At 42.4% G+C, this 12,195-nt stretch overlaps 1 pseudogene; it reads right to left on the reverse strand.

Moving 5' to 3' along the window:
• LOC129360797 (fibroblast growth factor receptor-like 1) overlaps positions 1-9,267 on the reverse strand; it is a 47,733-nt pseudogene extending 38,466 nt beyond the window's left edge.
• Positions 9,268-12,195: the final 2,928 nt, after the last annotated feature.

Genomic DNA, 12,195 nt, shown 5'->3' on the forward strand with positions numbered 1-12,195 from the left:
TTTTGAATCAAAAGCTCTGGTTCTGTTGGCAGATTATTTCACTTATAGCAACACTTTTTCTGATGATGAGGTTTTATGTTTAAAAATTTCTTATTTTGTCTATATATAAATTTTATTTTTTTTCATTTTATTTGTATTTGTATTGTTTTTATTTTGTTTAAAAATAATTGTACTTTTTTCATCATCTAGAAGTACTTTTATGCTTTGTTTATTTTGAAAAACCACATAATTTCTTTTACGTGAATATTACACTAAGAATTTTCTAAATTAAATTTATTTTTATTTATTTTCATGCAACAGGATTTTTTCGTTTTTACTTAATTTTTATTGGAATTCTGAATTTTTTTTCATTGTCATTGTTTATTCGGATTTCATTCCTTTTTCTATTTTTTACAAAATTTTTTCCTATTTTTCTTTTCTTTTTTCTTAATTCGCAGTGAGAATTTATTTTAGTATTTTTTATATTTTTGCATTGCCATTGTGAGAAATGTATCTATTATTTTTTTATTCTTAATTTCCTTTGTTATATTTATATTCTAGCAATTTTAAATCATTCTTACTTTTTAACAGGCTGCTATGAAGGATCTTTAGTTTATTATTTGGCCTGGAAGCTAAATAAACGTTTATTTCTTTTTGCAATATCTTGGAACACTTACAGAAATAAAGGTTTGAAGGTTTCAGATAGAAAATATTTTTTTTTCCAACTTCTAAACATTCTGATACTTATTAAGGAAAAAACAGGAAACAAAGTTGCAGAATCCGACTCAAAGCATCTGAAGCTGAACTGGTTTTAGCTTCAGTAGCTAGCTGATGGACTAGCGTTGCTAGCATCCTGCTAAACAAACATGCTGCTGTCCGCAGCGACCCAGCCGCCTCAGGTCCGGCTGCATGTGCAGCAGCAGGTGCTGAGGAAACCCGAGCCGGGTCAGATTGGGTTTTCAGTCACCAGCTGTGGATCCGTCTCAGCAGGAACCCACTGAACCACACACAACTGGGTTCTGTGGTTCCACTGGTTTCCAGTCAAAATGACCACAGCAGAGACCGTTACTCATCAACACTGATAAAACACACACACACACACACACACACACACACACACACACACACACACACACACACACACACACACACACACAGGGGAGGGGGGGGGACATTTGGTGTTTGGGAATCACTGATCCAGGTGAGGAAGTGACCCAATCATCATTTCCAGGGGAATATTTAACTGCAACACCGCCACATGCATGAGGCGGAGTATAGAGACACACTATTCAGAGATCAGCTTGTCATGATGACATCAGCTCATGGTTACACCCATTCTAAAGGTTTTTTTTTTAGTTTGTAGCTTTAATAAAACATATCAGTTTAGTATCAGAATGAAAATCTGAGAAATCTGATTGCTTTACCTTGTCTCAAAGGATAACCAGAAACAACCAATCAGAGCAGGAGGCGGGTCCTTCGTTCTCTGCTGCAGCTAGCGTAGCATGGTTTGAATGCTAAGGCTAGTTAGCATAGCCACTGAGAGCAGTGGATAAATGGTTTTTCTGTAACTGCAAGTCATTTCTCTGCCATTGTCACGTTCACAAGAACCTTGAATATAAATCAATAAAATGTTGAGCCATTTTGGTTCATCGTATTAAGTTTTTACTTCAGGATTAGATTTTCTTCCAAATATATTTCTGGTGACCAGAGGAAACTGGAATTTGTTCTCATGTCTTAGTAGGATATGATTAACTTTTAGTGTTAAAGCTTAAAGAAAGAAGCTGCAGGATTATTTTATTTCACCTATTTAACTAATTCATCAGAAATCTACTTTATCAGCCTCCGTATACAAATATTTGTACCTGAAGTTGATACATTTTTAATTTAATTGGTTTTAAACATGTTTCCTCTTGAACTGATGATGACAAAAAATTCAAACCTGAAACAAAAATAAAATCTGTCTCGATCTTCATCCTCCTGTACTTCCTCCTCCTCCACCGGTTTTCTGGTTCACTGGGAGGGGAGTCAAACATTCCAGGCATGCACACACACACACACACACACACACACACACACACACACACACACACACACACACACACACACACACACACACACACACGTGCCCCCCTCCCACATTCCACACCAATCTTCAGCCGTGACTAAGTCCATTTGTTCAGCTCTGGTCACTGTCTTAGTCTCCTCTGTGTGTGTGTATATGTGTGTGTGTGACATGTTAATCCAGACCTCATTTAATCTCAAATTTCTCCCAATGAAGAAGCAGGGAAATCCTCCATAAATATGTCCTTTCTGCTATGCTAACGCTAAACCACTAAATAAATTAAAATATTACCAGAAGCTAACACTAGCCAGACAAGAAACTGTCTAAAGGTAATGCTAAATCAATAAACATAGCATTTATTATAAAATATAATGCTAAACCCCATAAAAAAAAATCAGGAGACGCTAATACTAAACCATAAAAAGATTAGCAGAAGCTAATGCTAACCTTCCTGGTCTCAGATGCATTAACAGCAACATCTTCGGTTTCCAATTCTGTTGAATTTCATCACTAAAAAGTTTTATGAATATGACGAGCAAAGAGGAAAACATTTTAATTCATTGAGTCATAAAAATGGGGATCATTTTACACCAATAACTGACTTAAAAGGCTCAAAGCGGCGGCCATCTTGAGAAATGTCAGTCATCCTGAGATTCAAGTGGCTGTTGGAAAATATGAAAAACCTCCAACCTGAGTGGTTAGCATGCTAATGTTTGTTTGTTTCTACATATTGTTTACAGGAAAGCAGCTGAATAACAACCAATCAGCTTCAGGCTCAGGTATGGTAGGAACTTCCTGTCAGTTTTCTTCATTTCCTGTCATCGCCATCTCTGAGCCTGAATGAGGCGACAGCAGCTCCTCTATCTCATGTAAACATAGAAACTAACAGGAACTTGGATTGTTTTCAAGCAGATCTGACCTTCAATGACCTTGTTTATTGGTCCTGGACGGCTGGAAACTGACGGAAATAACCGAGGAATCAGCCTCTGTTTTGACCTTCATTTATTCCAGTAAACATTTCAACTCCAACTCTGCAAAAACACAAAAGTATTTCTGGTCGGGTTTCTACTGCAAAATTATCTTATTACACTAATATAGAAATAATAATTTACTTAAAATAAGCTCCTTTATCTGGCAGAAAAGTTGTTCTTAAGTTATGTTTTCAAGTGCACTGAGAATGAGACCAAAACTATCTGGTAATATTTAGTGTTTTTGCAGTGAATCCTGTTTATATAACACAGTCAGCTGTAAAATGACTCAGAGTATTCAGAAATATGTTCCAGTGATTCATTGAACTACACCGTCTGGCACCAGGCAGCGCTGTTGACACTCTTCAGTCCAGAAGCTGTGACTAAGAGAAGAAGACTCGCTGCGTTTAGAAAAGAAGAAATTCAGACTGCTAGAGAGTGAGAGAGAGCAAGACTTCCAGCAAATAACAGACGCTCAATCAGAATTTCAGTGTCTGACGAGAAACAAGACTTTAAATTAACATGCGTCCATGATTGATTGATTGATTGATTGATTGATTGATTGACTGACAGATGGATAGATGACCAGTGAATATATTTTATTGTTTTACCTGAAACTCACTTCCTCATTGGGTGCCATCATGGAAGCTCAACCAATCAGAGAAGAGATCAATCTGGTCCAGCTTAAACGATCTGGTCAGTTTCTCCTCTGAAACTGGATCAATTCAAACTCTTCTCAAGATTTCTGTCTCCTGCAGCTGAGCGGTTAAATCCCCGAGAACATTAGCAGAAACCTTTAGCAGAGAGTATTAGCCGAAAGCATTAGCCTTGTAAGTAGCGTTGCTCATTACATGCAGAGAAAAGGCCTGTTGTGTCCCAGCGTGACGACGGTGCCAGCACAACGCAGGGATTACTCTGATAATCAGGACGCTGAGCCGGCGGTGAGAAGGGTCGAGCAGCAGGAATGATTAACGCAGCTTACTGGCCTGCTGGCCTTCCAGCTAGACGTTAGCATAGCGAGGGATTAGCGTCCCCCGCTTTCACTGGAGACCGGACCCGGTATCTGTTTTTATAATGTTTTACAGATAATGTTTACAGATCTGATCAATGTTCTCGCTTTGGGAAAAATGCCAGAAATGTCAGCCAGTTCTTTCCACTGTTGCTTTTCGATTTATTTACAATAATTGAGTCAGAGCAAGACTTTGTAGCGTTCGATAGCCTCCGATAGCCTCAGACTGTTTCACAGCCAAAAAGCTTCTTCACATCAGGGAAAATCAGAAAATTAAAATCACACATTTCTTCATAATAAATCTGGTTTCCTTAAAAATAAATTACAAACAATAGAAAATATTTTGAAAAACAGTTTTTCAACATTTTGAACTACAGAAATCCAGTTTCTATAGTTCAAAGTGGTTAAAAAAATTGGACCAATGGACAGACTGACGGACGGATGGACCGTCTGTTCTCCTCATGATGAGACTCTTGTGAATCTCAGGTTTGGTTCTGAAAAACACTAAACGGAAAAATGCATCGGAATATTCTGAACATGTCGGGGCAAAGAAACGTGATCTGGATGAATTACAAACAGCAGGAATTCCCTCCAAACCTCGTTTAATGACTAGAGAAGGATGTTTGAAATCTGTAACAAAATCCATGTTAAGGATTAAATGTGCTGCAGGTTGATAAAATGGAGGAGTGACACTGTAAAAACACAAAATCTTACCAAGTATTCATGTCTAGTTTCTATGTATGGAGAGGAATTGGTGCCAATATTATTGCAAGCAACAAACACATGGAAAGAACACATTTTAACGATGAAACTGTTGACATTTTTTGTTGAAAAACAATATACTTTTAGTATTTTACAATGTTTGGGCAGCACTTGAACCTCATTTATGCACTTTGCCATTTTTTTAAATTAAATTTTTTCTAATTATTTGTTCAGATTTTTTTTTCAGATTTCAGTTTTAAATAATTCAAGAAACTTTTTAAGGTCTTACTACTGGATTTTTATTTTTTAAACTGCATTTTCCTGATTCCATTTCACATTTCTGGGGGCGGGACTTCCTCTCCAGTCCCAGCCAGAAGATGCATTTCTATTGGTCATTTCTAATTCAAATTTTTGAACACGTTTTTTTGCTCTAAAAATGTTGGAATAAATTTCTCTCCTTACTATTGCAAATATCTTAGGACACTTCAAATCAAACTAGACTAACTTAAAAATAACTTTTTAGCAAAATATAGAAAATAGAAATAGAAATTTCGTTCAATCCTGTTCAATGACAATAAATGCTATCTATTCTATTCTATTCTAAAAATATAGGAGTTAATTTAGAGTCAATAATTTGTTAATATTGATTTTAGTGATGATGGTTTCAACCAACGTGAGAAAAGAAAGTTTTCAGCAGCCAATCTGCTAATGTCTCTGGATGGAGGAGGTTTCTCAGAGGTCACAGTCATCGTTATCTCCTCTGCTGCTTTTCTTCCTGCTGTGCAAACATCAGCGGCCCCCCACAGAGCCAGACGGCCCCTGACGGCCCCATTAGTGGAGCCAAAGCAAACAGTGACTCTGCCTGAACGGCTCTAATAGGACGCAGTGTTAGCAGAGCCGTAAAACTGTGATGGCGGCAGTAAAACAGAACCGTCTGGTTCTGACCCACCAGGACATCCGACAGCATGAAGACGGACCGCTCCGTCCCACGCCGCGCCCGGTTCAGGGCGGCCATGTTGGGCCCAGACTCCAGGATTCAACAAGTCAAGCCGGATTTCACTGAAGCCTCAATTTTTGACCCGGGTCGAGCGAAACAGAACAGAACCAATCAGAGACCGCCTCAACCCTGACCCAACCCGCTGAAGGGAGAGCTGTCTGTTAGTTAAAATGACCTCTGACCCCTGAGGCAGCAGCAGAGCGACACCTCCCGCGTGTTGGGGGGAATTTATAGAAGGAGACTTTCCCTGACGTTCCCTGACATTCCCTGATGTTCCCTGACGTTCCCTGACATTCCCTGACATCCACTGACGTTCCCTGACGTTCCCTAATGTTCCCTGACGTCCCCTGACGTTCCCTGACGTCCCCTGACGTTCCCTGACGTCCCCTGACGTTCCCTGCTCGTCTGCTACTCGTTCGCCAAGTAGACATGTTCTCCACTGTCAGCCAGACAGAAAACTAAAACTTTCCAATTCATCAATCAATAACTAATCATCTGACTGAGATGTGGATCAGAGAGATTTAAATCTGGGCTTCATATTTGGGTTTTGTCTCTGAATCGATCTGTACTGATCGATTCAGATCAGATTTGAATCGGATCAAACGGTCAGATCTTTGTGGCTCTAGTGTCCCTGACAGTCTACAAATATCGTCGGGTCTGGGAATCGAACCTACGACAGCCGTGCTGTCCCCTGCCCACCACAGCACGCCCTCAGTAACTATTTTGAAAACAAAATCATTATTTTATTGAGAAATTAAAATATTTCGCTCTGCCTGACCCCTGACGCTCTGCCTGACGCCTGACGCTCTGCCTGATGCCTGACGCCTGACGCTCTGCCTGATGCCTGACGCTCTGGCTGACACCTGACGCTCTGCCTGATCCCTGACGCTCTGCCTGATGCCTGACGCTCTGCCTGATGCCTGACGCTCTGCCTGACGCCTGATGCTCTGCCTGATCCCTGACGCTCTGCCTGATGCCTGACGCTCTGCCTGATGCCTGACGCTCTGCCTGATGCCTGACGCTCTGCCTGACGCCTGATGCTCTGCCTGACGCCTGACGCTCTGCCTAATGCCTGACGCTCTGCCTGACGCCTGATGCTCTGCCTGACGCTCTGCCTAATGCCTGACGCTCTGCCTGACGCCTGACGCTCTGCCTGACGCCTGACGCTCTGCCTGACGCCTGACGTTCTGCCTGACGCCTGACGCTCTGCCTGACGCTCTGCCTGACGCTCTGCCTGACGCCTACGCCTGACGCTCTGCCTGACGCCTGACGCCTGACGCTCTGCCTGATGCCTGACGCTCTGCCTGACGCCTGATGCTCTGCCTGATCCCTGACGCTCTGCCTGATGCCTGACGCTCTGCCTGATGCCTGACGCTCTGCCTGATGCCTGACGCTCTGCCTGACGCCTGATGCTCTGCCTGACGCCTGACGCTCTGCCTGATGCCTGACGCTCTGCCTGACGCCTGATGCTCTGCCTGACGCTCTGCCTAATGCCTGACGCTCTGCCTGATGCCTGACTCTGCCTGACGCCTGACGCTCTGCCTGACGCCTGACGCTCTGCCTGACGCCTGATGCTCTGCCTGACGCTCTGCCTAATGCCTGACGCTCTGCCTGACGCCTGACGCTCTGCCTGACGCCTGACGCTCTGCCTGACGCCTGACGTTCTGCCTGACGCCTGACGCTCTGCCTGACGCCTGACGCTCTGCCTGACGCTCTGCCTGACGCCTACGCTGACGCCTACGCCTGACGCTCTGCCTGACGCCTGACGCTCTGCCTGACGCCTGACGCTCTGCCTGATGCCTGACGCTCTGCCTGATGCCTGACGCTCTGCCTGACGCCTGACGCTCTGCCTGATGCCTGACGCTCTGCCTGATGCCTGATGCTCTGCCTGACGCCTGACGCTCTGCCTGATGCCTGACGCTCTGCCTGATGCCTGACGCTCTGCCTGATGCCTGACGCTCTGCCTGATGCCTGACGCTCTGCCTGATGCCTGACGCTCTGCCTGATGCCTGACGCTCTGCCTGATTCCTGACGCTCTGCCTGATGCCTGATGCTCTGCCTGACGCTCTGCCTGACGCCTGACGCTCTGCCTGATGCCTGACGCTCTGCCTGACGCCTGATGCTCTGCCTGACGCCTGACGCTCTGCCTGATGCCTGACGCTCTGCCTGATGCCTGACGCTCTGCCTGATGCCTGACGCTCTGCCTGATGCCTGACGCTCTGCCTGATGCCTGACGCTCTGCCTATGCCTGACGCTCTGCCTGATTCTGAATGCCTGACTGCTGACCTGTGCCTGATGCCTGACCCTCTGCCTGATGCCTGACCTCTGCCTGATGCTCTGCCTGCCTTGCTGACGCTCTGCCTGATTCTGACGCTCTGCCTGATGCCTGATGCTCTGCCTGACGCTCTGCCTGACGCTGACGCTCTGCCTGATGCCTGACGCTCTGCCTGACGCCTGATGCTCTGCCTGACGCTCTGCCTAATGCCTGACGCTCTGCCTGATGCCTGACGCTCTGCCTGACGCCTGACGCTCTGCCTGACGCCTGACGCTCTGCCTGACGCCTGACGCTCTGCCTGACGCCTGACGCTCTGCCTGACGCCTGACGCTCTGCCTGACGCTCTGCCTAATGCCTGACGCTCTGCCTGATGCCTGATGCTCTGCCTGACGCTCTGCCTGACGCCTGACGCTCTGCCTGATGCCTGCGACGCTCTGCCTGATTCCTGACGCTCTGCCTGATGCCTGATGCTCTGCCTGACGCTCTGCCTGATGCCTGACGCTCTGCCTGATGCCTGACGCTCTGCCTGATGCCTGACGCTCTGCCTGATGCTGTTTTTCTCTCTTCAGCTGCAGATCATGCAGGAAGCAGAAAAACAAACCAAACAGCAGCTGTCTGCTTGATAATTCCTGCTGGCTGAGTGGGGGAGGAGTTGTGCCTTGAAGGCGGAGCTAGGTCCACCCAGATGTTTAGCAGGTGAATGGTTGCCATGGAGACAAAATAATTTCTCAAACATGACAGAATGAAAGAAAATCTCCAGGTTTGTTTTTGATGAGGGAAAAACTTTATAATATGATGGAAATCTGACATTTTAAACGTCTACAAGCTCCCTCTTAGTCAGCATAACTACGCAGTCCATCTGTCTTCCCAGTGAAGTGTCTCCGTGTTCATGTCCTGCGGCGGACTCACCTCTAGCCGCCGATGACATCATGATCACCTCCAGCAGCAGCAGACCGGTCCACAGAACCTCCATTTTGGTTTTACGGAGAAGCAGCGAGGTCAGGTCACCTGGACGGCAGGAAGAAGCAGAAGTTCATACTGATGCAGAGAAACGACTTCCTGAGGTCATCTTCCGTGTTGACCTCCAGACTTTGACCCAAACTCAGAGAACCGGAGCTAAAACGTCCAGAACCACAGAGATTTACAAACTGAACCAGGTAAAACATTCACCCTGTTCCTCTGCAGCACGTTACTGTAAAAACCTACCAGGTCTGAATATAGTCATCAACACTATATTGTGTTAGCACAGCATGCTAACCCCTCAGTTCGATGTTTTCTATGCATGACAGTCATTTAGCCAGCCGCCATTTTTAACCAATTATTGCCAGAAAATGTTCCTCATTTTCATGAGACAGATGAATTTTATGTGACATCAAATGTTTGTCATCTGTTAATACGACGTTACAGTAATAATAAGAATCTTTGCTGTTTGCGAGTTTCACACACAGAGATGAGAGACTTCCTGGTTAGCGTTAGCTTCCGCTAATTATTTTAAGGTGTTTATTTTTTGTTTCTGCTCATTTCTTTTTGTGTTTTCAGGTTTGATGTGACGGTTCAGCGTTAGCGGTTTTTTACATGTTTACTGGTTTTATTTTTATGTACTTTTTGTACAGTTGTGTAATTTTTTAATGTGTTTATCGGTTTATTATTTGCCTCTGCTAATTTTTTACATGTCTAGCGGTTAAACGTTAGCTTCTGCTCTTATCTTTAAGTTTTAGCAGCTTAGCATTAGCAGAGCTAAATTTATTGCTATTGAATAACATCAGTAACTTGGGAGGAACATTGTTTTGTTATGGAGTCACGTTTAGAGCTTTTTTTTTGCAAAACTTGTATCAAAATGTTCTACTGTAGAACATATTTATCCCTTTCATAATTTTCTTTGTTTGTTGGAAACAGATTTCCGGGATCCTGTGAAAAGAAGCTGACATGTTTGATTCTTGCAGCTTTAAATCATTTTTGTAAAGCAGCAGACTGTAGGCTAGTCCAGCTAATAAACGGATAGAATCAGAATATATTCAACAAACAATAAATTATGAACAATAAACGTATTTCCTGATGAACAACTAAATGTTTTCTGTATCGCTAAATTTTACAGCATAACTGTAATGAAGTGTATTTTGTCCACCCGCTGTTTCAAATAAATAAAATCAGTTGTGTCATGTTTTAACTTCATCTTGGTGTGACAGTAAAAGTATAAAGAGCAAAAGCTTCAGAAGTGAAAGGTTTTAAAAGTCCCAGTCAGAAGAAGCTGATGGGTTTATTACTGGGATAAATGGCCCAGATGTTCTGGAAGTAGCAGATTTATCCCGTCCACATGGATCTCCTTACAGCAGACACTTTTAATCTTTATGCAACATAAATTCTCACCCATAACTTGGAGGAGATCCGGTTCCAGCCTGCTGTCCACTGTTACTGTCCACCAGGACTAAATTAACCTTTACATTATAGTTTCTTTATTGCTCTGACAGATTGTAGATGTCTGCCTTTAGGTGTCTGGGAAACTTTTCACATGAGAATTTAATTAGGACAAATGTGAACAATCTTCATTTACAATAAACAAGGTGGGTTCCATGGAGATTATACACAAAAATGAGGTTTAATCTGATTAATATGAGTAAAATAAAGTCAGACTTACAGTAAATTTATCCGAGCAGAGCAGAAGTTTGACTTCCAACAAATGAAAACCCAATCAGGTTTCCAGATGGAAAAGATGCAGAAAGTGTCTCCAGCAGCCAACATGTGGACTTCCTCAGTGACAGTCCGAGCGAAACCCGCTCACAGAACCACAACGGAACCACAACGGAACCGAACTCCTCATGAATCCACAACCAAACGGCCGAACCGAGAGTCCAAACCGCCTCCAGCAGATCCGCCCGTCCAAATTTCAGCCGCAGGCGAGAAAACAAAAGTCCGTGGAGAGACCCGCCTCAGCCCGGAACTTTCCGCCAATCAGAGAGCGGCTCAATCAGCGACCGGCCAATCAGAGAGCAGGAAGGTGGAGGACGAATTTGGAGCGGTTCGGGAAGAAAAATGAACTAAAACTAATAAATTAGATGCGAGTTCTGCAGCGGGAACACTTCAAACAGGACTTATTAAAGGGGCTTTCTGTCATAATGTAAGATTATTGATTACAATCATTATTATTATTGATGAGCTGAAATAAAAAAAAAACTTTTAACTTCTGTGGAAATTAATGCCATTTAGTGGGTTTAATTATTAAGTTTATTTATTGGTGCTCTTTGAAACTGAAAAATGATTCCATAATTATTTGTCCCATCTTTATCATTAATAATTTTAAATACTTTTACATTTTTCATACTTTTAATACTTTATACTTTCAATTTACCGAAAGATAAATGGCTATTTTGCACGAATATTCTAACTGTTTTCTACTGTTTTTTTGTTTTTGTTTGTTTGTTTGTTTGTTTGTTTTACTGCTTTTTATTGGAGTAATATTAAAATCTTAAATGTGTTTTCATTGGAAGTGAGCAGAAATTCAAAGATAAGAGAAATAAATGCTTAAAATTATTTCTTCTTTGACACAGAGCTACGCTGCCACCTGGCGGTGCTTAGTAGCTACTACAAGCCGCGCAGCTACAACGTCCCTTGTTTTCTGTGGAAGTAAATGTAAATATCACAAATCCTTATTTTTCCATCCAAATAATTTAATTTCTAACTGAAACTAATCCATTAGTATGAATTTAGGTTCATTTTGAAATGTTTGGTTCATAAATTTTGCACAAACTTTCAGGCAGTTTTCTTTGTTTGTAGAATAATGATAATAATAAGGTATCAAAGACAAGCATCTTAATAAATCTTTGTTTAGAAAAATGTAAATAGAAAATATTTTCTTTTACATTTAATTTAATTTAGTTAGAATTATTGGAATATTTATGGAAAACTAACGCAGCATTTTAATCATCTCATTTTGGATCCTTAATACATTTGGATTTAATTAATTTGATTTTATGCAACAAATTAATAAAAAATAATGTAGGTTTATTGATCAACACATATTTTAAGTGGAAATTGTGATTAAACTGACCCAGAACATCAGGTGACTGTTTGACCTTTGGCCTAAAACATTCAGTAAAACAAAAGTAGCCAAGTCATGCTTCAGATATAATGATAAATTCAGATTTTCAGTTTATTTAGAAAAAATAAAGTAAAATTCCACATCAGAAAAACATTTTAAAAAACGTA

Source organism: Poeciliopsis prolifica, unplaced genomic scaffold, assembly GCF_027474105.1.
Source record: "Poeciliopsis prolifica strain line A6 unplaced genomic scaffold, Auburn_PproV2 SCAFFOLD006, whole genome shotgun sequence".
NCBI classification, from domain to species: Eukaryota; Metazoa; Chordata; class Actinopteri; order Cyprinodontiformes; family Poeciliidae; genus Poeciliopsis; species Poeciliopsis prolifica.